The 24231-nt window shown below is 43.8% G+C and overlaps 19 non-coding genes across 19 annotated transcripts; all 19 read right to left on the reverse strand.

The window, feature by feature from the left end:
- Positions 1-1220: 1220 nt before the first annotated feature.
- Positions 1221-1292, reverse strand: TRNAC-ACA (transfer RNA cysteine (anticodon ACA)). Its single transcript has one exon. It is a non-coding gene; the product is annotated as a tRNA-Cys (tRNA).
- Positions 1293-1470: 178 nt separating this feature from the next.
- Positions 1471-1542, reverse strand: TRNAC-GCA (transfer RNA cysteine (anticodon GCA)). The gene has a single exon. It is a non-coding gene; the product is annotated as a tRNA-Cys (tRNA).
- Positions 1543-2343: 801 nt separating this feature from the next.
- TRNAC-GCA (transfer RNA cysteine (anticodon GCA)) lies at positions 2344-2415 on the reverse strand. Its single transcript has one exon. It is a non-coding gene; the product is annotated as a tRNA-Cys (tRNA).
- Positions 2416-2594: 179 nt separating this feature from the next.
- On the reverse strand, positions 2595-2666 carry TRNAC-GCA (transfer RNA cysteine (anticodon GCA)). The gene has a single exon. It is a non-coding gene; the product is annotated as a tRNA-Cys (tRNA).
- An 801-nt stretch (positions 2667-3467) lies between these two features.
- TRNAC-GCA (transfer RNA cysteine (anticodon GCA)) lies at positions 3468-3539 on the reverse strand. The gene has a single exon. It is a non-coding gene; the product is annotated as a tRNA-Cys (tRNA).
- Positions 3540-3968: 429 nt separating this feature from the next.
- TRNAC-GCA (transfer RNA cysteine (anticodon GCA)) lies at positions 3969-4040 on the reverse strand. Its single transcript has one exon. It is a non-coding gene; the product is annotated as a tRNA-Cys (tRNA).
- Positions 4041-4599: 559 nt separating this feature from the next.
- Positions 4600-4671, reverse strand: TRNAC-GCA (transfer RNA cysteine (anticodon GCA)). The gene has a single exon. It is a non-coding gene; the product is annotated as a tRNA-Cys (tRNA).
- Positions 4672-5472: 801 nt separating this feature from the next.
- Positions 5473-5544, reverse strand: TRNAC-GCA (transfer RNA cysteine (anticodon GCA)). Its single transcript has one exon. It is a non-coding gene; the product is annotated as a tRNA-Cys (tRNA).
- Positions 5545-5844: 300 nt separating this feature from the next.
- TRNAC-GCA (transfer RNA cysteine (anticodon GCA)) lies at positions 5845-5916 on the reverse strand. Its single transcript has one exon. It is a non-coding gene; the product is annotated as a tRNA-Cys (tRNA).
- Positions 5917-7468: 1552 nt separating this feature from the next.
- Positions 7469-7540, reverse strand: TRNAC-ACA (transfer RNA cysteine (anticodon ACA)). The gene has a single exon. It is a non-coding gene; the product is annotated as a tRNA-Cys (tRNA).
- Positions 7541-7718: 178 nt separating this feature from the next.
- TRNAC-GCA (transfer RNA cysteine (anticodon GCA)) lies at positions 7719-7790 on the reverse strand. The gene has a single exon. It is a non-coding gene; the product is annotated as a tRNA-Cys (tRNA).
- A 1302-nt stretch (positions 7791-9092) lies between these two features.
- TRNAC-ACA (transfer RNA cysteine (anticodon ACA)) lies at positions 9093-9164 on the reverse strand. Its single transcript has one exon. It is a non-coding gene; the product is annotated as a tRNA-Cys (tRNA).
- A 178-nt stretch (positions 9165-9342) lies between these two features.
- On the reverse strand, positions 9343-9414 carry TRNAC-GCA (transfer RNA cysteine (anticodon GCA)). Its single transcript has one exon. It is a non-coding gene; the product is annotated as a tRNA-Cys (tRNA).
- A 1302-nt stretch (positions 9415-10716) lies between these two features.
- TRNAC-ACA (transfer RNA cysteine (anticodon ACA)) lies at positions 10717-10788 on the reverse strand. The gene has a single exon. It is a non-coding gene; the product is annotated as a tRNA-Cys (tRNA).
- A 178-nt stretch (positions 10789-10966) lies between these two features.
- On the reverse strand, positions 10967-11038 carry TRNAC-GCA (transfer RNA cysteine (anticodon GCA)). The gene has a single exon. It is a non-coding gene; the product is annotated as a tRNA-Cys (tRNA).
- Positions 11039-11839: 801 nt separating this feature from the next.
- On the reverse strand, positions 11840-11911 carry TRNAC-GCA (transfer RNA cysteine (anticodon GCA)). The gene has a single exon. It is a non-coding gene; the product is annotated as a tRNA-Cys (tRNA).
- A 179-nt stretch (positions 11912-12090) lies between these two features.
- Positions 12091-12162, reverse strand: TRNAC-GCA (transfer RNA cysteine (anticodon GCA)). Its single transcript has one exon. It is a non-coding gene; the product is annotated as a tRNA-Cys (tRNA).
- Positions 12163-15072: 2910 nt separating this feature from the next.
- On the reverse strand, positions 15073-15144 carry TRNAC-GCA (transfer RNA cysteine (anticodon GCA)). Its single transcript has one exon. It is a non-coding gene; the product is annotated as a tRNA-Cys (tRNA).
- A 680-nt stretch (positions 15145-15824) lies between these two features.
- On the reverse strand, positions 15825-15896 carry TRNAC-GCA (transfer RNA cysteine (anticodon GCA)). Its single transcript has one exon. It is a non-coding gene; the product is annotated as a tRNA-Cys (tRNA).
- Between the last annotated feature and the right edge of the window lie 8335 nt (positions 15897-24231).

The following is a 24231-nucleotide window of genomic DNA, read 5'->3' on the forward strand; positions in this document are numbered from 1 at the left end:
GGACCTCTCGATCTGCAGACGAATGCTCTACCACTGAGCTATCCCCCTTGTTCATAACCGTAATTTCGATTTAACTAAAATAAACGGAATTATCCATGCTGTTACAGGGGGAACTCCGGTTTGAAAGAAGGACCTCTCGATCTGCAGTCGAATGCTCTACCACTGAGCTATTCCCCCTTGTTCAAGGCCCCAAAGTCGTTTTAACTAAAATAAACGGAATGATCCGTGCTGTTACAGGGGGAACTCGGGTTTGAACCAAGGATCTCTCGATCTGCAGTCGAATGCGAGTTATCCCTCTTTGTTCCTAGCCGTAATGTCGATTTAACTAAAATAAAGGGAATAATCCGTGCTGTTACAGGGGGAACTCGGGTTTGAACCGAGGACCTCTCGATCTGCAGTCGAATGCGAGTTATCCCTCCTTGTTCCTAGCCGTAATGTCGATTTAACTAAAATAAACGGAATGATCCGTGCTGTTACAGGGGGAACTCGGGTTTGAACCAAGGACCTCTCAATATGCTGTCGAATGCGAGTTATCCCTCCTTGTTCCTAGCCGTAATGTCGATTTAACTAAAATAATTGGAATGATCCGTGCTGTTAAAGGGGGAACTCAGGTTTGAACCAAGGACCTCTCGATCTACAGTCGAATGCGAGTTATCCCTCCTTGTTCCTAGCCGTAATGTCGATTTAATTAAAATAAAGGGAATTATCCGTGCTGTTACAGTGGGAACTCGGGATTGAACCAAGGACCTCTCGATCTGCAGTCGAATGCTCTACCACTAAGCTATTCCCCCTTGTTCAAGACCGTAATGTCGATTTAACTAAAATAAACGGAATGATCCGTGCTGTTACAGGGGGAACTCGGGTTTTAACCAAGGACCTCTCGATCTGCAGTCGAATGCTCTACCATTGAGCTATTCCCCTTGTTCATAGTCGTAATGTCGTTTTAAATAAAATAAACTGAATGATCCGTGCTTTTACAGGGGGAACTCGGGTTTGAACCAAGGACCTTTCGATCTGCAGTCGAATGCGAGTTGTCCCTCCTTGTTCCTAGCCGTAATGTCGATTTAACTAAAATAATTGGAATGATCCGTGCTGTTACAGGGGGAACTCGGGTTTAAACCAAGAACCTCTCGATCTGCAGTCGAATGCGAGATATATCTCCTTGTTCCTAGCCGTAATGTCGATTTAACTAAAATAAAAAGAATGATCAGTGCTGTTACAGGGGGAACTCGAGTTTGAACCAAGGACCTCTCGATCTGTAGTCGAATGCTCTACCACTGAGCTATCCCCCTTGTTCATAGCCAAAATGTCGATTTAAATAAAATAAACGGAATGATCCGTGCTGTTACAGGGGGAACTCGGGTTTGAACCAAGGACCTTTCGATCTGCAGTCGAATGCGAGTTATCCCTCCTTGTTCCTAGCCGTAATGTCGATTTAACTAAAATAATTGGAATGATCCGTGCTGTTACAGGGGGAACTCGGGTTTGAACCAAGGACCTCTCGATCTGCAGTCGAATGCTCTACCACTGAGCTATCCCCCTTGTTCATAACCGTAATTTCGATTTAACTAAAATAAACGGAATTATCCATGCTGTTACAGGGGGAACTCCGGTTTGAAAGAAGGACCTCTCGATCTGCAGTCGAATGCTCTACCACTGAGCTATTCCCCCTTGTTCAAGGCCCCAAAGTCGATTTAACTAAAATAAACGGAATGATCCGTGCTGTTACAGGGGGAACTCGGGTTTGAATTAAGGACCTCTCGATCTGCAGTCGAATGCTCTACCACTGAGCTAATCCCCCTTGTTCAAGGCCCCAAAGTCGTTTTAACTAAAATAAACGGAATGATCCGTGCTGTTACAGGGGGAACTCGGGTTTGAACCAAGGATCTCTCGATCTGCAGTCGAATGCGAGTTATCCCTCTTTGTTCCTAGCCGTAATGTCGATTTAACTAAAATAAAGGGAATAATCCGTGCTGTTACAGGGGGAACTCGGGTTTGAACCAAGGACCTCTCGATCTGCAGTCGAATGCGAGTTATCCCTCCTTGTTCCTAGCCGTAATGTCGATTTAACTAAAATAAACGGAATGATCCGTGCTGTTACAGGGGGAACTCGGGTTTGAACCAAGGACCTCTCAATATGCAGTCGAATGCGAGTTATCCCTCCTTGTTCCTAGCCGTAATGTCGATTTAACTAAAATAATTGGAATGATCCGTGCTGTTACAGGGGGAACTCAGGTTTGAACCAAGGACCTCTCGATCTACAGTCGAATGCGAGTTATCCCTCCTTGTTCCTAGCCGTAATGTCGATTTAATTAAAATAAAGGGAATAATCCGTGCTGTTACAGGGGGAACTCGGGTTTGAACCAAGGACCTCTCGATCTGCAGTCGAATGCTCTACCACTGAGCTATTCCCCCTTGTTCAAGGCCGTAATGTCGATTTAACTAAAATAAACGGAATGATCCGTGCTGTTACAGGGGGAACTCGGGTTTGAACCAAGGACCTTTCGATCTGCAGTCGAATGCGAGTTATCCCTCCTTGTTCCTAGCCGTAATGTCGATTTAACTAAAATAATTGGAATGATCCGTGCTGTTACAGGGGGAACTCGGGTTTGAACCAAGGACCTCTCGATCTGCAGTCGAATGCTCTACCACTGAGCTATCCCCCTTGTTCATAACCGTAATTTCGATTTAACTAAAATAAACGGAATTATCCATGCTGTTACAGGGGGAACTCCGGTTTGAAAGAAGGACCTCTCGATCTGCAGTCGAATGCTCTACCACTGAGCTATTCCCCCTTGTTCAAGGCCCCAAAGTCGATTTAACTAAAATAAACGGAATGATCCGTGCTGTTACAGGGGGAACTCGGGTTTGAATTAAGGACCTCTCGATCTGCAGTCGAATGCTCTACCACTGAGCTAATCCCCCTTGTTCAAGGCCCCAAAGTCGTTTTAACTAAAATAAACGGAATGATCCGTGCTGTTACAGGGGGAACTCGGGTTTGAACCAAGGATCTCTCGATCTGCAGTCGAATGCGAGTTATCCCTCTTTGTTCCTAGCCGTAATGTCGATTTAACTAAAATAAAGGGAATAATCCGTGCTGTTACAGGGGGAACTCGGGTTTGAACCAAGGACCTCTCGATCTGCAGTCGAATGCGAGTTATCCCTCCTTGTTCCTAGCCGTAATGTCGATTTAACTAAAATAAACGGAATGATCCGTGCTGTTACAGGGGGAACTCGGGTTTGAACCAAGGACCTCTCAATATGCAGTCGAATGCGAGTTATCCCTCCTTGTTCCTAGCCGTAATGTCGATTTAACTAAAATAATTGGAATGATCCGTGCTGTTACAGGGGGAACTCAGGTTTGAACCAAGGACCTCTCGATCTACAGTCGAATGCGAGTTATCCCTCCTTGTTCCTAGCCGTAATGTCGATTTAATTAAAATAAAGGGAATAATCCGTGCTGTTACAGGGGGAACTCGGGTTTGAACCAAGGACCTCTCGATCTGCAGTCGAACGCTCTACCACTGAGCTATTCCCCCTTGTTCAAGGCCGTAATGTCGATTTAACTAAAATAAACGGAATGATCCGTGCTGTTACAGGGGGAACTCGGGTTTTAACCAAGGACCTCTCGATCTGCAGTCGAATGCTCTACCATTGAGCTATTCCCCTTGTTCATAGTCGTAATGTCGTTTTAAATAAAATAAACTGAATGATCCGTGCTTTTACAGGGGGAACTCGGGTTTGAACCAAGGACCTTTCGATCTGCAGTCGAATGCGAGTTGTCCCTCCTTGTTCCTAGCCGTAATGTCGATTTAACTAAAATAATTGGAATGATCCGTGCTGTTACAGGGGGAACTCGGGTTTGAACCAAGAACCTCTCGATCTGCAGTCGAATGCGAGATATATCTCCTTGTTCCTAGCCGTAATGTCGATTTAACTAAAATAAACGGAATGATCCGTGCTGTTACAGGGGGAACTCGGGTTTGAACCAAGGACCTCTCGATCTGCAGTCGAATGCTCTACCACTGAGCTATCCCCCTTGTTCATAACCGTAATTTCGATTTAACTAAAATAAACGGAATTATCCATGCTGTTACAGGGGGAACTCCGGTTTGAAAGAAGGACCTCTCGATCTGCAGTCGAATGCTCTACCACTGAGCTATTCCCCCTTGTTCAAGGCCCCAAAGTCGATTTAACTAAAATAAACGGAATGATCCGTGCTGTTACAGGGGGAACTCGGGTTTGAATTAAGGACCTCTCGATCTGCAGTCGAATGCTCTACCACTGAGCTATTCCCCCTTGTTCAAGGCCCCAAAGTCGTTTTAACTAAAATAAACGGAATGATCCGTGCTGTTACAGGGGGAACTCGGGTTTGAACCAAGGATCTCTCGATCTGCAGTCGAATGCGAGTTATCCCTCTTTGTTCCTAGCCGTAATGTCGATTTAACTAAAATAAAGGGAATAACCCGTGCTGTTACAGGGGGAACTCGGGTTTGAACCAAGGACCTCTCGATCTGCAGTCGAATGCGAGTTATCCCTCCTTGTTCCTAGCCGTAATGTCGATTTAACTAAAATAAACGGAATGATCCGTGCTGTTACAGGGGGAACTCGGGTTTGAACCAAGGACCTCTCGATCTGCAGTCGAATGCTCTACCACTGAGCTATCCCCCTTGTTCATAACCGTAATTTCGATTTAACTAAAATAAACGGAATTATCCATGCTGTTACAGGGGGAACTCCGGTTTGAAAGAAGGACCTCTCGATCTGCAGTCGAATGCTCTACCACTGAGCTATTCCCCCTTGTTCAAGGCCCCAAAGTCGATTTAACTAAAATAAACGGAATGATCCGTGCTGTTACAGGGGGAACTCGGGTTTGAATTAAGGACCTCTCGATCTGCAGTCGAATGCTCTACCACTGAGCTATTCCCCCTTGTTCAAGGCCCCAAAGTCGTTTTAACTAAAATAAACGGAATGATCCGTGCTGTTACAGGGGGAACTCGGGTTTGAACCAAGGATCTCTCGATCTGCAGTCGAATGCGAGTTATCCCTCTTTGTTCCTAGCCGTAATGTCGATTTAACTAAAATAAAGGGAATAACCCGTGCTGTTACAGGGGGAACTCGGGTTTGAACCAAGGACCTCTCGATCTGCAGTCGAATGCGAGTTATCCCTCCTTGTTCCTAGCCGTAATGTCGATTTAACTAAAATAAACGGAATGATCCGTGCTGTTACAGGGGGAACTCGGGTTTGAACCAAGGACCTCTCAATATGCAGTCGAATGCGAGTTATCCCTCCTTGTTCCTAGCCGTAATGTCGATTTAACTAAAATAATTGGAATGATCCGTGCTGTTACAGGGGGAACTCAGGTTTGAACCAAGGACCTCTCGATCTACAGTCGAATGCGAGTTATCCCTCCTTGTTCCTAGCCGTAATGTCGATTTAATTAAAATAAAGGGAATAATCCGTGCTGTTACAGGGGGAACTCGGGTTTGAACCAAGGACCTCTCGATCTGCAGTCGAATGCTCTACCACTGAGCTATTCCCCCTTGTTCAAGGCCGTAATGTCGATTTAACTAAAATAAACGGAATGATCCGTGCTGTTACAGGGGGAACTCGGGTTTGAACCAAGGACCTTTCGATCTGCAGTCGAATGCGAGTTATCCCTCCTTGTTCCTAGCCGTAATGTCGATTTAACTAAAATAGTTGGAATGATCCGTGCTGTTACAGGGGGAACTCAGGTTTGAACCAAGGACCTCTCGATCTACAGTCGAATGCGAGTTATCCCTCCTTGTTCCTAGCCGTAATGTCGATTTAATTAAAATAAAGGGAATAATCCGTGCTGTTACAGGGGGAACTCGGGTTTGAACCAAGGACCTCTCGATCTGCAGTCGAATGCTCTACCACTGAGCTATTCCCCCTTGTTCAAGGCCGTAATGTCGATTTAACTAAAATAAACGGAATGATCCGTGCTGTTACAGGGGGAACTCGGGTTTTAACCAAGGACCTCTCGATCTGCAGTCGAATGCTCTACCATTGAGCTATTCCCCTTGTTCATAGTCGCAATGTCGTTTTAAATAAAATAAACTAAATGATCCGTGCTTTTACAGGGGGAACTCGGGTTTGAACCAAGGACCTTTCGATCTGCAGTCGAATGCGAGTTGTCCCTCCTTGTTCCTAGCCGTAATGTCGATTTAACTAAAATAATTGGAATGATCCGTGCTGTTACAGGGGGAACTCGGGTTTGAACCAAGGACCTCTCGATCTGCAGACGAATGCTCTACCACTGAGCTATCCCCCTTGTTCATAACCGTAATTTCGATTTAACTAAAATAAACGGAATTATCCATGCTGTTACAGGGGGAACTCCGGTTTGAAAGAAGGACCTCTTGATCTGCAGTCGAATGCTCTACCACTGAGCTAATCACCCTTGTTCCAGGCCCCAAAGTCGTTTTAACTAAAATAAACGGAATGATCCGTGCTGTTACAGGGGGAACTCGGGTTTGAACCAAGGATCTCTCGATCTGCAGTCGAATGCGAGTTATCCCTCTTTGTTCCTAGCCGTAATGTCGATTTAACTAAAATAAAGGGAATAATCCGTGCTGTTACAGGGGGAACTCGGGTTTGAACCAAGGACCTCTCGATCTGCAGTCGAATGCGAGTTATCCCTCCTTGTTCCTAGCCGTAATGTCGATTTAACTAAAATAAACGGAATGATCCGTGCTGTTACAGGGGGAACTCGGGTTTGAACCAAGGACCTCTCAATATGCAGTCGAATGCGAGTTATCCCTCCTTGTTCCTAGCCGTAATGTCGATTTAACTAAAATAATTGGAATGATCCGTGCTGTTAAAGGGGGAACTCAGGTTTGAACCAAGGACCTCTCGATCTACAGTCGAATGCGAGTTATCCCTCCTTGTTCCTAGCCGTAATGTCGATTTAATTAAAATAAAGGGAATTATCCGTGCTGTTACAGTGGGAACTCGGGATTGAACCAAGGACCTCTCGATCTGCAGTCGAATGCTCTACCACTAAGCTATTCCCCCTTGTTCAAGGCCGTAATGTCGATTTAACTAAAATAAACGGAATGATCCGTGCTGTTACAGGGGGAACTCGGGTTTTAACCAAGGACCTCTCGATCTGCAGTCGAATGCTCTACCATTGAGCTATTCCCCTTGTTCATAGTCGTAATGTCGTTTTAAATAAAATAAACTGAATGATCCGTGCTTTTACAGGGGGAACTCGGGTTTGAACCAAGGACCTTTCGATCTGCAGTCGAATGCGAGTTGTCCCTCCTTGTTCCTAGCCGTAATGTCGATTTAACTAAAATAATTGGAATGATCCGTGCTGTTACAGGGGGAACTCGGGTTTGAACCAAGAACCTCTCGATCTGCAGTCGAATGCGAGATATATCTCCTTGTTCCTAGCCGTAATATCGATTTAACTAAAATAAAAAGAATGATCAGTGCTGTTCCAGGGGGAACTCGAGTTTGAACCAAGGACCTCTCGATCTGTAGTCGAATGCTCTACCACTGAGCTATCCCCCTTGTTCATAGCCAAAATGTCGATTTAAATAAAATAAACGGAATGATCCGTGCTGTTACAGGGGGAACTCGGGTTTGAACCAAGGACCTTTCGATCTGCAGTCGAATGCGAGTTATCCCTCCTTGTTCCTAGCCGTAATGTCGATTTAACTAAAATAATTGGAATGATCCGTGCTGTTACAGGGGGAACTCGGGTTTGAACCAAGGACCTCTCGATCTGCAGTCGAATGCTCTACCACTGAGCTATCCCCCTTGTTCATAACCGTAATTTCGATTTAACTAAAATAAACGGAATTATCCATGCTGTTACAGGGGGAACTCCGGTTTGAAAGAAGGACCTCTCGATCTGCAGTCGAATGCTCTACCACTGAGCTATTCACCCTTGTTCAAGGCCCCAAAGTCGATTTAACTAAAATAAACGGAATGATCCGTGCTGTTACAGGGGGAACTCGGGTTTGAATTAAGGACCTCTCGATCTGCAGTCGAATGCTCTACCACTGAGCTAATCCCCCTTGTTCAAGGCCCCAAAGTCGTTTTAACTAAAATAAACGGAATGATCCGTGCTGTTACAGGGGGAACTCGGGTTTGAACCAAGGATCTCTCGATCTGCAGTCGAATGCGAGTTATCCCTCTTTGTTCCTAGCCGTAATGTCGATTTAACTAAAATAAAGGGAATAATCCGTGCTGTTACAGGGGGAACTCGGGTTTGAACCAAGGACCTCTCGATCTGCAGTCGAATGCGAGTTATCCCTCCTTGTTCCTAGCCGTAATGTCGATTTAACTAAAATAAACGGAATGATCCGTGCTGTTACAGGGGGAACTCGGGTTTGAACCAAGGACCTCTCAATATGCAGTCGAATGCGAGTTATCCCTCCTTGTTCCTAGCCGTAATGTCGATTTAACTAAAATAATTGGAATGATCCGTGCTGTTAAAGGGGGAACTCAGGTTTGAACCAAGGACCTCTCGATCTACAGTCGAATGCGAGTTATCCCTCCTTGTTCCTAGCCGTAATGTCGATTTAATTAAAATAAAGGGAATTATCCGTGCTGTTACAGTGGGAACTCGGGATTGAACCAAGGACCTCTCGATCTGCAGTCGAATGCTCTACCACTAAGCTATTCCCCCTTGTTCAAGGCCGTAATGTCGATTTAACTAAAATAAACGGAATGATCCGTGCTGTTACAGGGGGAACTCGGGTTTTAACCAAGGACCTCTCGATCTGCAGTCGAATGCTCTACCATTGAGCTATTCCCCTTGTTCATAGTCGTAATGTCGTTTTAAATAAAATAAACTGAATGATCCGTGCTTTTACAGGGGGAACTCGGGTTTGAACCAAGGACCTTTCGATCTGCAGTCGAATGCGAGTTGTCCCTCCTTGTTCCTAGCCGTAATGTCGATTTAACTAAAATAATTGGAATGATCCGTGCTGTTACAGGGGGAACTCGGGTTTGAACCAAGAACCTCTCGATCTGCAGTCGAATGCGAGATATATCTCCTTGTTCCTAGCCGTAATATCGATTTAACTAAAATAAAAAGAATGATCAGTGCTGTTCCAGGGGGAACTCGAGTTTGAACCAAGGACCTCTCGATCTGTAGTCGAATGCTCTACCACTGAGCTATCCCCCTTGTTCATAGCCAAAATGTCGATTTAAATAAAATAAACGGAATGATCCGTGCTGTTACAGGGGGAACTCGGGTTTGAACCAAGGACCTTTCGATCTGCAGTCGAATGCGAGTTATCCCTCCTTGTTCCTAGCCGTAATGTCGATTTAACTAAAATAATTGGAATGATCCGTGCTGTTACAGGGGGAACTCGGGTTTGAACCAAGGACCTCTCGATCTGCAGTCGAATGCTCTACCACTGAGCTATCCCCCTTGTTCATAACCGTAATTTCGATTTAACTAAAATAAACGGAATTATCCATGCTGTTACAGGGGGAACTCCGGTTTGAAAGAAGGACCTCTCGATCTGCAGTCGAATGCTCTACCACTGAGCTATTCACCCTTGTTCAAGGCCCCAAAGTCGATTTAACTAAAATAAACGGAATGATCCGTGCTGTTACAGGGGGAACTCGGGTTTGAATTAAGGACCTCTCGATCTGCAGTCGAATGCTCTACCACTGAGCTAATCCCCCTTGTTCAAGGCCCCAAAGTCGTTTTAACTAAAATAAACGGAATGATCCGTGCTGTTACAGGGGGAACTCGGGTTTGAACCAAGGATCTCTCGATCTGCAGTCGAATGCGAGTTATCCCTCTTTGTTCCTAGCCGTAATGTCGATTTAACTAAAATAAAGGGAATAATCCGTGCTGTTACAGGGGGAACTCGGGTTTGAACCAAGGACCTCTCGATCTGCAGTCGAATGCGAGTTATCCCTCCTTGTTCCTAGCCGTAATGTCGATTTAACTAAAATAAACGGAATGATCCGTGCTGTTACAGGGGGAACTCGGGTTTGAACCAAGGACCTCTCAATATGCAGTCGAATGCGAGTTATCCCTCCTTGTTCCTAGCCGTAATGTCGATTTAACTAAAATAATTGGAATGATCCGTGCTGTTAAAGGGGGAACTCAGGTTTGAAAGAAGGACTTCTCGATCTACAGTCGAATGCGAGTTATCCCTCCTTGTTCCTAGCCGTAATGTCGATTTAATTAAAATAAAGGGAATTATCCGTGCTGTTACAGTGGGAACTCGGGATTGAACCAAGGACCTCTCGATCTGCAGTCGAATGCTCTACCACTAAGCTATTCCCCCTTGTTCAAGGCCGTAATGTCGATTTAACTAAAATAAACGGAATGATCCGTGCTGTTACAGGGGGAACTCGGGTTTTAACCAAGGACCTCTCGATCTGCAGTCGAATGCTCTACCATTGAGCTATTCCCCTTGTTCATAGTCGTAATGTCGTTTTAAATAAAATAAACTGAATGATCCGTGCTTTTACAGGGGGAACTCGGGTTTGAACCAAGGACCTTTCGATCTGCAGTCGAATGCGAGTTGTCCCTCCTTGTTCCTAGCCGTAATGTCGATTTAACTAAAATAATTGGAATGATCCGTGCTGTTACAGGGGGAACTCGGGTTTGAACCAAGAACCTCTCGATCTGCAGTCGAATGCGAGATATATCTCCTTGTTCCTAGCCGTAATATCGATTTAACTAAAATAAAAAGAATGATCAGTGCTGTTCCAGGGGGAACTCGAGTTTGAACCAAGGACCTCTCGATCTGTAGTCGAATGCTCTACCACTGAGCTATCCCCCTTGTTCATAGCCAAAATGTCGATTTAAATAAAATAAACGGAATGATCCGTGCTGTTACAGGGGGAACTCGGGTTTGAACCAAGGACCTTTCGATCTGCAGTCGAATGCGAGTTATCCCTCCTTGTTCCTAGCCGTAATGTCGATTTAACTAAAATAATTGGAATGATCCGTGCTGTTACAGGGGGAACTCGGGTTTGAACCAAGGACCTCTCGATCTGCAGTCGAATGCTCTACCACTGAGCTATCCCCCTTGTTCATAACCGTAATTTCGATTTAACTAAAATAAACGGAATTATCCATGCTGTTACAGGGGGAACTCCGGTTTGAAAGAAGGACCTCTCGATCTGCAGTCGAATGCTCTACCACTGAGCTATTCACCCTTGTTCAAGGCCCCAAAGTCGATTTAACTAAAATAAACGGAATGATCCGTGCTGTTACAGGGGGAACTCGGGTTTGAATTAAGGACCTCTCGATCTGCAGTCGAATGCTCTACCACTGAGCTAATCCCCCTTGTTCAAGGCCCCAAAGTCGTTTTAACTAAAATAAACGGAATGATCCGTGCTGTTACAGGGGGAACTCGGGTTTGAACCAAGGATCTCTCGATCTGCAGTCGAATGCGAGTTATCCCTCTTTGTTCCTAGCCGTAATGTCGATTTAACTAAAATAAAGGGAATAATCCGTGCTGTTACAGGGGGAACTCGGGTTTGAACCAAGGACCTCTCGATCTGCAGTCGAATGCGAGTTATCCCTCCTTGTTCCTAGCCGTAATGTCGATTTAACTAAAATAAACGGAATGATCCGTGCTGTTACAGGGGGAACTCGGGTTTGAACCAAGGACCTCTCAATATGCAGTCGAATGCGAGTTATCCCTCCTTGTTCCTAGCCGTAATGTCGATTTAACTAAAATAATTGGAATGATCCGTGCTGTTACAGGGGGAACTCAGGTTTGAACCAAGGACCTCTCGATCTACAGTCGAATGCGAGTTATCCCTCCTTGTTCCTAGCCGTAATGTCGATTTAATTAAAATAAAGGGAATAATCCGTGCTGTTACAGGGGGAACTCGGGTTTGAACCAAGGACCTCTCGATCTGCAGTCGAATGCTCTACCACTGAGCTATTCCCCTTTGTTCAAGGCCGTAATGTCGATTTAACTAAAATAAACGGAATGATCCGTGCTGTTACAGGGGGAACTCGGGTTTGAACCAAGGACCTTTCGATCTGCAGTCGAATGCGAGTTATCCCTCCTTGTTCCTAGCCGTAATGTCGATTTAACTAAAATAATTGGAATGATCCGTGCTGTTACAGGGGGAACTCGGGTTTGAACCAAGGACCTCTCGATCTGCAGTCGAATGCTCTACCACTGAGCTATCCCCCTTGTTCATAACCGTAATTTCGATTTAACTAAAATAAACGGAATTATCCATGCTGTTACAGGGGGAACTCCGGTTTGAAAGAAGGACCTCTCGATCTGCAGTCGAATGCTCTACCACTGAGCTATTCCCCCTTGTTCAAGGCCCCAAAGTCGATTTAACTAAAATAAACGGAATGATCCGTGCTGTTACAGGGGGAACTCGGGTTTGAATTAAGGACCTCTCGATCTGCAGTCGAATGCTCTACCACTGAGCTAATCCCCCTTGTTCAAGGCCCCAAAGTCGTTTTAACTAAAATAAACGGAATGATCCGTGCTGTTACAGGGGGAACTCGGGTTTGAACCAAGGATCTCTCGATCTGCAGTCGAATGCGAGTTATCCCTCTTTGTTCCTAGCCGTAATGTCGATTTAACTAAAATAAAGGGAATAATCCGTGCTGTTACAGGGGGAACTCGGGTTTGAACCAAGGACCTCTCGATCTGCAGTCGAATGCGAGTTATCCCTCCTTGTTCCTAGCCGTAATGTCGATTTAACTAAAATAAACGGAATGATCCGTGCTGTTACAGGGGGAACTCGGGTTTGAACCAAGGACCTCTCAATATGCAGTCGAATGCGAGTTATCCCTCCTTGTTCCTAGCCGTAATGTCGATTTAACTAAAATAATTGGAATGATCCGTGCTGTTACAGGGGGAACTCAGGTTTGAACCAAGGACCTCTCGATCTACAGTCGAATGCGAGTTATCCCTCCTTGTTCATAACCGTAATTTCGATTTAACTAAAATAAACGGAATTATCCATGCTGTTACAGGGGGAACTCCGGTTTGAAAGAAGGACCTCTCGATCTGCAGTCGAATGCTCTACCACTGAGCTATTCCCCCTTGTTCAAGGCCCCAAAGTCGATTTAACTAAAATAAACGGAATGATCCGTGCTGTTACAGGGGGAACTCGGGTTTGAATTAAGGACCTCTCGATCTGCAGTCGAATGCTCTACCACTGAGCTAATCCCCCTTGTTCAAGGCCCCAAAGTCGTTTTAACTAAAATAAACGGAATGATCCGTGCTGTTACAGGGGGAACTCGGGTTTGAACCAAGGACCTCTCGATCTGCAGTCGAATGCGAGTTATCCCTCCTTGTTCCTAGCCGTAATGTCGATTTAACTAAAATAAACGGAATGATCCGTGCTGTTACAGGGGGAACTCGGGTTTGAACCAAGGACCTCTCGATCTGCAGTCGAATGCGAGTTATCCCTCCTTGTTCCTAGCCGTAATGTCGATTTAACTAAAATAAACGGAATGATCCGTGCTGTTACAGGGGGAACTCGGGTTTGAACCAAGGACCTCTCGATCTGCAGTCGAATGCGAGTTATCCCTCCTTGTTCCTAGCCGTAATGTCGATTTAACTAAAATAAACGGAATGATCCGTGCTGTTACAGGGGGAACTCGGGTTTGAACCAAGGACCTCTCAATATGCAGTCGAATGCGAGTTATCCCTCCTTGTTCCTAGCCGTAATGTCGATTTAACTAAAATAATTGGAATGATCCGTGCTGTTACAGGGGGAACTTAGGTTTGAACCAAGGACCTCTCGATCTACAGTCGAATGCGAGTTATCCATCCTTGTTCCTAGCCGTAATGTCGATTTAATTAAAATAAAGGGAATAATCCGTGCTGTTACAGGGGGAACTCGGGTTTTAACCAAGGACCTCTCGATCTGCAGTCGAATGCTCTACCATTGAGCTATTCCCCTTGTTCATAGTCGTAATGTCGTTTTAAATAAAATAAACTGAATGATCCGTGCTTTTACAGGGGGAACTCGGGTTTGAACCAAGGACCTTTCGATCTGCAGTCGAATGCGAGTTGTCCCTCCTTGTTCCTAGCCGTAATGTCGATTTAACTAAAATAATTGGAATGATCCGTGCTGTTACAGGGGGAACTCGGGTTTGAACCAAGAACCTCTCGATCTGCAGTCGAATGCGAGATATATCTCCTTGTTCCTAGCCGTAATGTCGATTTAACTAAAATAAACGGAATGATCCGTGCTGTTACAGGGGGAACTCGGGTTTGAATTAAGGACCTCTCGATCTGCAGTCGAATGCTCTACCACTGAGCTATCCCCCTTGTTCATAACCGTAATTTCGATTTAACTAAAATAAACGGAATTATCCATGCTGTTACAGGGGGAACTCCGGTTTGAAAGAAGGACCTCTCGATCTGCAGTCGAATGCTCTACCACTGAGCTATTCCCCCTTGTTCAAGGCCCCAAAGTCGATTTAACTAAAATAAACGGAATGATCCGTGCTGTTACAGGGGGAACTCGGGTTTGAATTAAGGACCTCTCGATCTGCAGTCGAATGCTCTACCACTGAGCTATTCCCCCTTGTTCAAGGCCCCAAAGTCGTTTTAACTAAAATAAACGGAATGATCCGTGCTGTTACAGGGGGAGCTCGGGTTTGAACCAAGGATCTCTCGATCTGCAGTCGAATGCGAGTTATCCCTCTTTGTTCCTAGCCGTAATGTCGATTTAACTAAAATAAAGGGAATAACCCGTGCTGTTACAGGGGGAACTCGGGTTTGAACCAAGGACCTCTCGATCTGCAGTCGAATGCGAGTTATCCCTCCTTGTTCCTAGCCGTAATGTCGATTTAACTAAAATAAACGGAATGATCCGTGCTGTTACAGGGGGAACTCGGGTTTGAACCAAGGACCTCTCAATATGCAGTCGAATGGGAGTTATCCCTCCTTGTTCCTAGCCGTAATGTCGATTTAACTAAAATAATTGGAATGATCCGTGCTGTTACAGGGGGAACTCAGGTTTGAACCAAGGACCTCTCGATCTACAGTCGAATGCGAGTTATCCCTCCTTGTTCCTAGCCGTAATGTCGATTTAACTAAAATAATTGGAATGATCCGTGCTGTTACAGGGGGAACTCGGGTTTGAACCAAGGACCTCTCGATCTGCAGTCGAATGCTCTACCACTGAGCTATCCCCCTTGTTCATAACCGTAATTTCGATTTAACTAAAATAAACGGAATTATCCATGCTGTTACAGGGGGAACTCCGGTTTGAAAGAAGGACCTCTCGATCTGCAGTCGAATGCTCTACCACTGAGCTATTCCCCCTTGTTCAAGGCCCCAAAGTCGATTTAACTAAAATAAACGGAATGATCCGTGCTGTTACAGGGGGAACTCGGGTTTGAATTAAGGACCTCTCGATCTGCAGTCGAATGCTCTACCACTGAGCTAATCCCCCTTGTTCAAGGCCCCAAAGTCGTTTTAACTAAAATAAACGGAATGATCCGTGCTGTTACAGGGGGAACTCGGGTTTGAACCAAGGATCTCTCGATCTGCAGTCGAATGCGAGTTATCCCTCCTTGTTCCTAGCCGTAATGTCGATTTAACTAAAATAAACGGAATGATCCGTGCTGTTACAGGGGGAACTCGGGTTTGAACCAAGGACCTCTCAATATGCAGTCGAATGCGAGTTATCCCTCCTTGTTCCTAGCCGTAATGTCGATTTAACTAAAATAATTGGAATGATCCGTGCTGTTACAGGGGGAACTCAGGTTTGAACCAAGGACCTCTCGATCTACAGTCGAATGCGAGTTATCCCTCCTTGTTCCTAGCCGTAATGTCGATTTAATTAAAATAAAGGGAATAATCCGTGCTGTTACAGGGGGAACTCGGGTTTGAACCAAGGACCTCTCGATCTGCAGTCGAATGCTCTACCACTGAGCTATTCCCCCTTGTTCAAGGCCGTAATGTCGATTTAACTAAAATAAACGGAATGATCCGTGCTGTTACAGGGGGAACTCGGGTTTTAACCAAGGACCTCTCGATCTGCAGTCGAATGCTCTACCATTGAGCTATTCCCCTTGTTCATAGTCGTAATGTCGTTTTAAATAAAATAAACTGAATGATCCGTGCTTTTACAGGGGGAACTCGGGTTTGAACCAAGGACCTTTCGATCTGCAGTCGAATGCGAGTTGTCCCTCCTTGTTCCTAGCCGTAATGTCGATTTAACTAAAATAATTGGAATGATCCGTGCTGTTACAGGGGGAACTCGGGTTTGAACCAAGAACCTCTCGATCTGCAGTCGAATGCGAGATATATCTCCTTGTTCCTAGCCGTAATGTCGATTTAACTAAAATAAACGGAATGATCCGTGCTGTTACAGGGAGAACTCGGGTTTGAATTAAGAACCTCTCGATCTGCAGTCGAATGCTCTACCACTGAGCTATTCCCCCTTGTTCAAGGCCCCAAAGTCGATTTAACTAAAATAAACGGAATGATCCGTGCTGTTACAGGGGGAACTCGGGTTTGAACCAAGGATCTCTCGATCTGCAGTCGAATGCGAGTTATCCCTCTTTGTTCCTAGCCGTAATGTCGATTTAACTAAAATAAAGGGAATAATCCGTGCTGTTACAGGGGGAACTCGGGTTTGAACCAAGGACCTCTCGATCTGCAGTCGAATGCGAGTTATCCCTCCTTGTTCCTAGCCGTAATGTCGATTTAACTAAAATAAACGGAATGATCCGTGCTGTTACAGGGGGAACTCGGGTTTGAACCAAGGACCTCTCAATATGCAGTCGAATGCGAGTTATCCCTCCTTGTTCCTAGCCGATCCTCCTACGATCTTGACAGACAGCTTCCCACCCATTAACGAGATTGAAGGTTTTATTAAACTGGATATCCTGCCCCCTCGTAACCTCTTCCACCCCGTTTTACCCCAAAAGATCGGAGGGAAATTGTGCTTTGCCCTGTGTCAATTGTGCGCTGAAAACAAATATCAGGGGGATTGCACACATTCCGACGAGGAAAGAGTTATTAGGGGGACGTTTGTGGCGGACGAAGTCCATTTAGCAGTTAGAAAGAGTTACGTGGTTGTTAAAATCCACGAAGCCTGGTCGTACAAAATATCTCAGTACGACCCCTTAACAAAAAGTGGCGGGCTTTTTAACAATTACGTCAACTGCTTTCTGAAGCTAAAACAGGAAAGTAGCGGCTGGCCTTCTGACGTAGTAACCCAAGCGCAGAAAGATCAATACGTAGCCGAGTACTACGAAAAGGAAGGGGTAAAACTTGATCCCAGCTGTATCGAGAAGAACGCTGGCAAGCGTACCATCGCCAAACTGTGTTTGAATTCGTTTTGGGGCAAATTTGGTGAGAGGACTCGCCTTGACAAGGTAGAAGTCTTCGATGATCCACAGAAGTTCTTTAACTTGTACTATGACCCAGCAATTGAGGTCAAGACGTTGATAACCAGTTAGCGACGACATTTGCGTTGCTAAGTGGTGTTATATCAACGAGATTGACCCAATTAATAAAAATTTCAAAGTTCCGATCGCAGCCTACACCACTGCCATGGCCAGGATTAAGCTTTATTCCTACCTCGAACGCTTGGGTGAGTCTTTTTGTATACAGACACTGATTCGATACTGTACGTTTACACACCAGGGGGCGTCGAAATCGAAACTGGGAATTTCCTAGGTAAAATGACCAGTGAGCTTGAAAAGTACGGACCCGCGACCTACATCGAAGAATATGCGAGTGGTGGATGTAAGAACTACGCATACCGAGTTGTGAACCCTGATACCGGATCGACAGCCGTCGAGATGAAGGTTAAGGGGTTCCGACTTAACCATACCACCAGAGATTTGGTTAACATGGATCGGTTAATGGGACTTATAGGCATTTACGAACCGCCGGCGGAACCAATCCAAGTACCAATCCCCAAGCAAATACGCCGAAAGGCTGATCACACTGTAATAAGTGTCGACCAATCCAAGGTTTACAGAACTGTGGTGGATAAGGTTAGGTTAATTGAAGATTTCCGCACGCTACCTAACGGTTACCGAGTTTGAGTACATTCGACAGTATCTTTTTCTGTGAGGGGTCTCTTCTTTTTTATTTATTTATTTATTTATTTATCTAGTCAGTCCCGGTGATATTAATTAATTTATATATTTATCTAGTCAACATGTATTTAGTCGTTATATAAAGTCTAGCCATATTGTTTTTTTTTTGATCAATATTGTCAATTAGTCATTTTCGTCTCGGTGAAATGCCCTGGGATTAACTAATTTTTTCGTCAATGCTTCCTTAAATACCCCATGTATTTTCGAAATTGCAATTGTTCATTTTACGTGTCGATCTCATCTATATATATATATATATATATACAAACACTTTACAATCTTTATCTCATTCGTTCGTTGAAAGTCAAAGTGTAAGGTCATGTATCCTTTCTACCATCCTTTTAACATGGTGATAGCAGGCCCGTCTCAAAGCGGGAAAACTCAATTAGTTTTAAAAATAGTAGAGAACAGGGAAGCCATGTTTTCCCCTAATATAAGCGAAATACATTGGTTCTACGGTGAATGGCAACCTTTTTTCGAAAGTTTGAGAAAATTTGTGGTTTTCAAACAAGGTATGCCAGATTTATCAGAATATACAGGCGGTAAGCCTTGCCTTTTAATCATTGATGACTTGATGACCGAGAACAAAGGAGAAGTTGGTTCTTTTTTTACCAAGGGAACGCATCATCGCAACTTGAGTGTAATTTATATCGTCCAAAACGTATTCCATCCAAAGACTCTAGAGATGTTTCTTTGAACGCTCATTATCTTATTCTTATGAAATCTCCTAGAGACAAATTGCAAAGTTCAATAATAGCTAGACAAATGTTTGCCGATAAATGGCGTTTCGCTGTCGATGCCTACCGTGACGCTACTAGTTTACCTTTCGGATATTTATTATTCGATCTACACCAAAGATGCCCCGAGAATCATAGACTTAGGACTGGAATATTTCCCGACAACCCTTGCGAAGTTTACATTCCCAAATAATTATAATAATAGACGGGTGTTTAGCCATCTCTTCATTTAGTCACTATGTCTTATGCCGTTCGGTCGCAAAGATATTTGCTCTCCGTTATTGCCAATTCCCCTCGAAAACATCGTAGGATCATATTACGTAACGCCAAGAAACCCTTAATTGACGCAATCGCAGAGTGGGTTGAAAATACTTTACACGGTAACGTTAAATTAAATAAAAGCCAAAACAAAACGTGATATACTAGTTCAGGAGGGTGGTAGTTTCTTTTCTTTCCTTTTCCCTCTGGTTTCCTCTATTATCGGCGCCATAACAGGAGGTAGTCAGTAAAAATGCAGTACGCTCAGAAAATGGTCCTTGTCCCTAGCTCTACCTTTAGAAGCGACCCGTTCCCACACCCCCAACAACAAGTAGTTTCGGAATTGGACAATGAAATGAATGTTATTTTAGCTCGTAAAGATTTAGACGAATCCTCAAAATGGCGCTTATACGAACAGACTCTACAAAGATAAAATAATTTACATATTATCGCTAGGCAACCTATACCCACGGTCCCCCAACCGACAACCAACTATTATAACTTGGCTTGGTTAGACAATATCCCCCTTAAATATAAAGGGCTTGTACAAATTATCGTTGATCAGATGTCCACTACCCCTGAAAAGCTTAGGTGGACAGATAGTGGGGAAGTTATAGTTAATGATGCAATAATACCCGGCTCGAATATTAGAGATATAGCTTTAGAATTTGTCAAGCCTTCCTCTTACAAAGACCCAAAACCTAGAGGTTTTTACGCATTTACAAACCTACTTTCTAGTTTTTCCCCTCTAGCCTCGTATACAATACCCCAACAAATTAAAATCAAAAGAACTAGAGCTCCCAAAGTTAGTGTCAAGGCAGCAGCTAAAAAATTAAAACCGAGTCTCCGAAATGGGCAGCGTACGTAAAATCTCCAGAATTTTAGAAGGTATCTACTTTAACCCTTCCCACCCCGCCAGTTTCGGGGGTGCTGAAAAATTATATTTAGCAGTGAAATTAAAGGGGATTAGTAAGAAACAATTACTAGATTGGTTAAAGGGAAAAGATGAGTATCCTTTACATAAGAGAGTTTTTAGAAAGTTTAAAAGAAACAAGGTGGTTGTAACTAACATAGGAGATCAATATCAGGCGGATTTGAACGACATGCGTTCTTTGAGTCGCACAACGACGGGTACAAATACATATTAACCGTAATAGATTGCTTTAGCAGAAGAGCTTGGGCCGTACCTTTAAAATCAAAAAGCGGTGTTGAAACGGTTGAGGCTTTTAAGTCTGTCTTTAGAGAAAGGGTTCCTAGGAAGCTACAGACGGATAAAGGTACCGAATTTAGAAATTCCCAATTACAAGGATACTTGAAGGAGAAAGGGGTTATATTTTTTACAACTGAGAATGGCGATATAAAAGCGTGTATGGTAGAAAGATTAAATCAAACTTTAAAGTCACGCATGTACAGGTATTTTACAGAAAAAAATACCAATAGATATATAGATGTTTTAGATGATCTGGTAAATGCTTACAATAACTCGGTGCATTCCGCAATAAAAATGACTCCTTTGGAAGTTACTGGAACCAATGTCCTTCAGGTTTTTAAAAATGTATACGGAAAGTACTTTAGCGAAAGGAAAGTTTACGGGAAAAAATTAAAGGTGGGCGAATACGTTCGAGTAAGTAGAAATAAGATGATTTTTGAAAAAGGGTACGAGCGAACTTACACAATAGAGGTTTTTAAAATAGTGGGAAAAATAGAGAGACGCCCTCCGGTATTCAAAGTAGAAGATTTAAACGGGGAACCAATAAAGGGGGTGTTTTACGGGATGGAACTTCAGTCGGTAGCTAGACCCGAGACGTACAAGATCGAGAAAGTAATTCGTAAGCGGACTAGGAGAGGACAAAAGGAGCTCTTTGTAAAGTGGTTAGGCTATCCCCCTCCTATGAATTGTTGGATTCCGGCTAAAGATGTAGTCTCCCTTTTACCTAACGCTACCAAGCAACGCTAGCATGAAAATTTATGACAACAACAAGACGTCTTCGTACACTACCAAGTTGCCCCAGGCTATAGAGCTGATCGGGGATGACTGGGAGGTTGCTCTAGTAGAAGTTTTGTACCCAATGTCCTTTTTTAACATACCCAGTGAGGAAGGTCACGTTCAGGTGGTCTCGCATGAAAATAAAAAAGGTCGGGACGGAAAATCACAGCCTATTGTTAAAGCCGAGGCTTTATAGTTCCCGGGGGTTATTACAAATCATTAGAAGCCCTCCTTAAACAAATAGCTTCCGGATTAAACGGCTTTCAATACGGTTCAAAGTGTAAATTTGATTCGGATCCCCTCTCTGATTACATTTCTTTAACTATTCAACCTAACGGTATCTTGGCTTTTTCTCCCACTTTGAAAAGGATATTAGGATTTAAAACCCCAAAGGGCCAAAGTACGTCTTTCTCTTGCCCTTCAGATAAAACCAGCCAATCGTATAGAAGCTCTGTCCCCGCTAATTTAAATTATTATATTCCCGACCAATTGTTTATTTATTCCGATATAGTAGCTAATGAATTTGTAGGCGATACGGTAGCCCCGCTACTTCGTATAGTAGGCGTAGACAGCGAAAAACCTCACGGTTCGACTATAACTAAATCACTTAACTCTCCCCATTACGTTAAAGTTGCTAAACGTTACTTTGATACTATAGACATTGATATAAGGAATAGTTTAGGCCAAGCCGCGTCATTCGAGTTTGGAACGTCGACCTGTAAACTACACTTTAGACCATGCCAAAACCCCAAACATTAGAGTCTCGTTGCGAGTATAGGAGGTATTATTTAGATCAGGTAGGGGGTGGAGGGGTGTCAAAAGTATTTGTCGGGACCCCCCACCAAAAACGTCATGAGATTGGGAGCGCCCTGAAAGGGTGATTTAGATGGGCACGCCCCTTATTAATTAGAGGTGCAAAGTATCTGGCACCTAGAGCCATTAGTACGGGACAAAAGATTCTTGGTGACGTAATGCAAGGTCAGAATGTGAAAAGTGCCGCGAAAAAGAGATTGCAGGAAACTTATGAGAACATGACTGCTGCTCAGCAAGGTTCAGGATTAATGATAAAGAGACGCAAAGTTAAACGCCTATCAGTTTATCACCGTCATTCAAAGCAGACGCCACGCTATATATTTAGCTCCTGAAAAAATCATGTTTTCTCTCCAAGCTCTTAACAGTGAATTGGACATTTTTGCCCCTATGCCGATTCAAACTAGTGTCGAACATGCTCAAGGTGTATGGGCCAAACCCTTGGCGGCCATTGGTGATAGCTCTACCCTCGAATACCTCATCTCGGGCAATGGAGATAGCTACATCGATGTAGCCCACACCATGCATTACAACAAAGTCAAAATCACCAACGAAGATGGAAGTGATCTTCCTGATGCCGCCGTGGTAGCTTTCGTGAACAACGCTGGCCATGCATTGTGGAGAACTTGCGATGTTTTTTTGAACAATACCCGAGTTTCTTCAGCCGCTCAAAACTACGCCTTCACTTCTTTTATCGAAACTGTCTCAAATTACGGACCCGCGGCCAAAAAATCTCACCTCATGATGGCCGGATGGGAAAAGGACGAAGCCGGAAAGTTCGACGACTTTTCAAATAAAGGTTTGTCGCTCGAATGACTAAAACTGCTAAATCGGCCGTGATTGAATTTTTTACACCCGTGTTTATTGACGTGTTTAATATTCCCGAATATCTCTTAAACGGAGTGGACCTTAAAGTCGTGTTTACTCGCAACAAGGACGAGTTTGCCTTAATGTGTGAAGAAACAGCCACTATCAAAAACTGTAAAGTCATGATACTAGACGCTGCACTCGCGGTACGCAAAGTTAAACTCAGTCCTAAAATATTGTTAGCGCATGAAGCAGCGCTTAATAACGGTACTGCCAAATATAATTTTACGCGCACCGAACTTAAAACTAAAACTATCTCTACCGGAAGTAGCACCGAGAGTTTTAACAATATATATCTAGGCCCTCAGCCTAATCGCGTCACTATTGGAATAGTATCCAACGCGGCGTTCAAGGGCAGTTACGCTCTGAATCCCTTCAACTTTAAAACTTGGGATTTAAATTTTTTGTCTCTGTATCTCGATAACGAACAAATACCTTCGAAACCGTTGACTCCTGATTTCGGTAAAAACTTGTATATACAAGCTTATCAAACATTGTTCGCGGGCACGGGTATTCATTATAAAGACGACGGTAACGATATTACTCCCGACGAGTTTCCCAACGGGTTAACCCTCTACGCTTTTGATCTGACACCGGACCTATCTGATAGTGAAACAAACCACTGGAACCCCGTTAAGCAAGGACAATTAAGATTGGACATGGGATTCGCTATACCTTTGTCGGAAGCCGCAGTCTGCATTGTATACGCCGAATTTCAAAGCATGATTCAAATCGATAAAAATAGAAACGTAATTGTAGATTATTAATATGTCAGCAACCACCACCGTAGACTTGATTCACGCTTTATCAGATACGCCCAACTTTTTGGGTGTTTTCGCATCATATAGGTTACCTAAGGTTACCAGACAACTTCAGAGGTTAGAAAGTAGCGTATGCGGGCAGTATAGCGCCCTCTATCTTATTCATAGAAGTAAGAAGAAAAGTACGAAAGCCTTCCTTAAAGCTTTTACCGCAAATCGAAAAATTAACGATATGAAAATTGCTAAACAATTTCAAAATCATATACGGCGACTAAAAAAGTGTAAAAGGAGCTTATTAACAAACCGTGTGGCTGCCTGATGGTAATGCGTCCAGCTCTGTGTTGTTTCAACAACATTTGAGTTTCCATTCCAGGGTTCGACTTCCTACCAACGGCGCTTTATTAGTCCGGTATAGGAAAAAAACATCTTCAGATATGGCTTGAATCAAGTTTAAGGAGGTTTTTTTAAATATTTAACCAATTTATTATTAATTCAACTTAATTATGTATGTTATTATCACGCTAATTAAATGTTTTTGATTTAAAATCCGATTGTTTTACAACTAGCATAAGCCTAGAATAACCTAGCATAAGCCTATCTTTCAGGATCTACCATAGCATAAGCCTACCAGGATCTACAATAGCATAAGCCTATCCCTACAGGTACCAGCCACTTGACGTCATCAAAAATTAGCCGTGACGTCATCAAGAAAACCACCACCATGTGGCTCAACAATTCAAATT

Source organism: Phalangium opilio, unplaced genomic scaffold, assembly GCF_054372755.1.
Source record: "Phalangium opilio isolate 3A_F unplaced genomic scaffold, DU_Popi_V2 ptg000523l_1, whole genome shotgun sequence".
Classification (NCBI taxonomy): Eukaryota; Metazoa; Arthropoda; class Arachnida; order Opiliones; family Phalangiidae; genus Phalangium; species Phalangium opilio.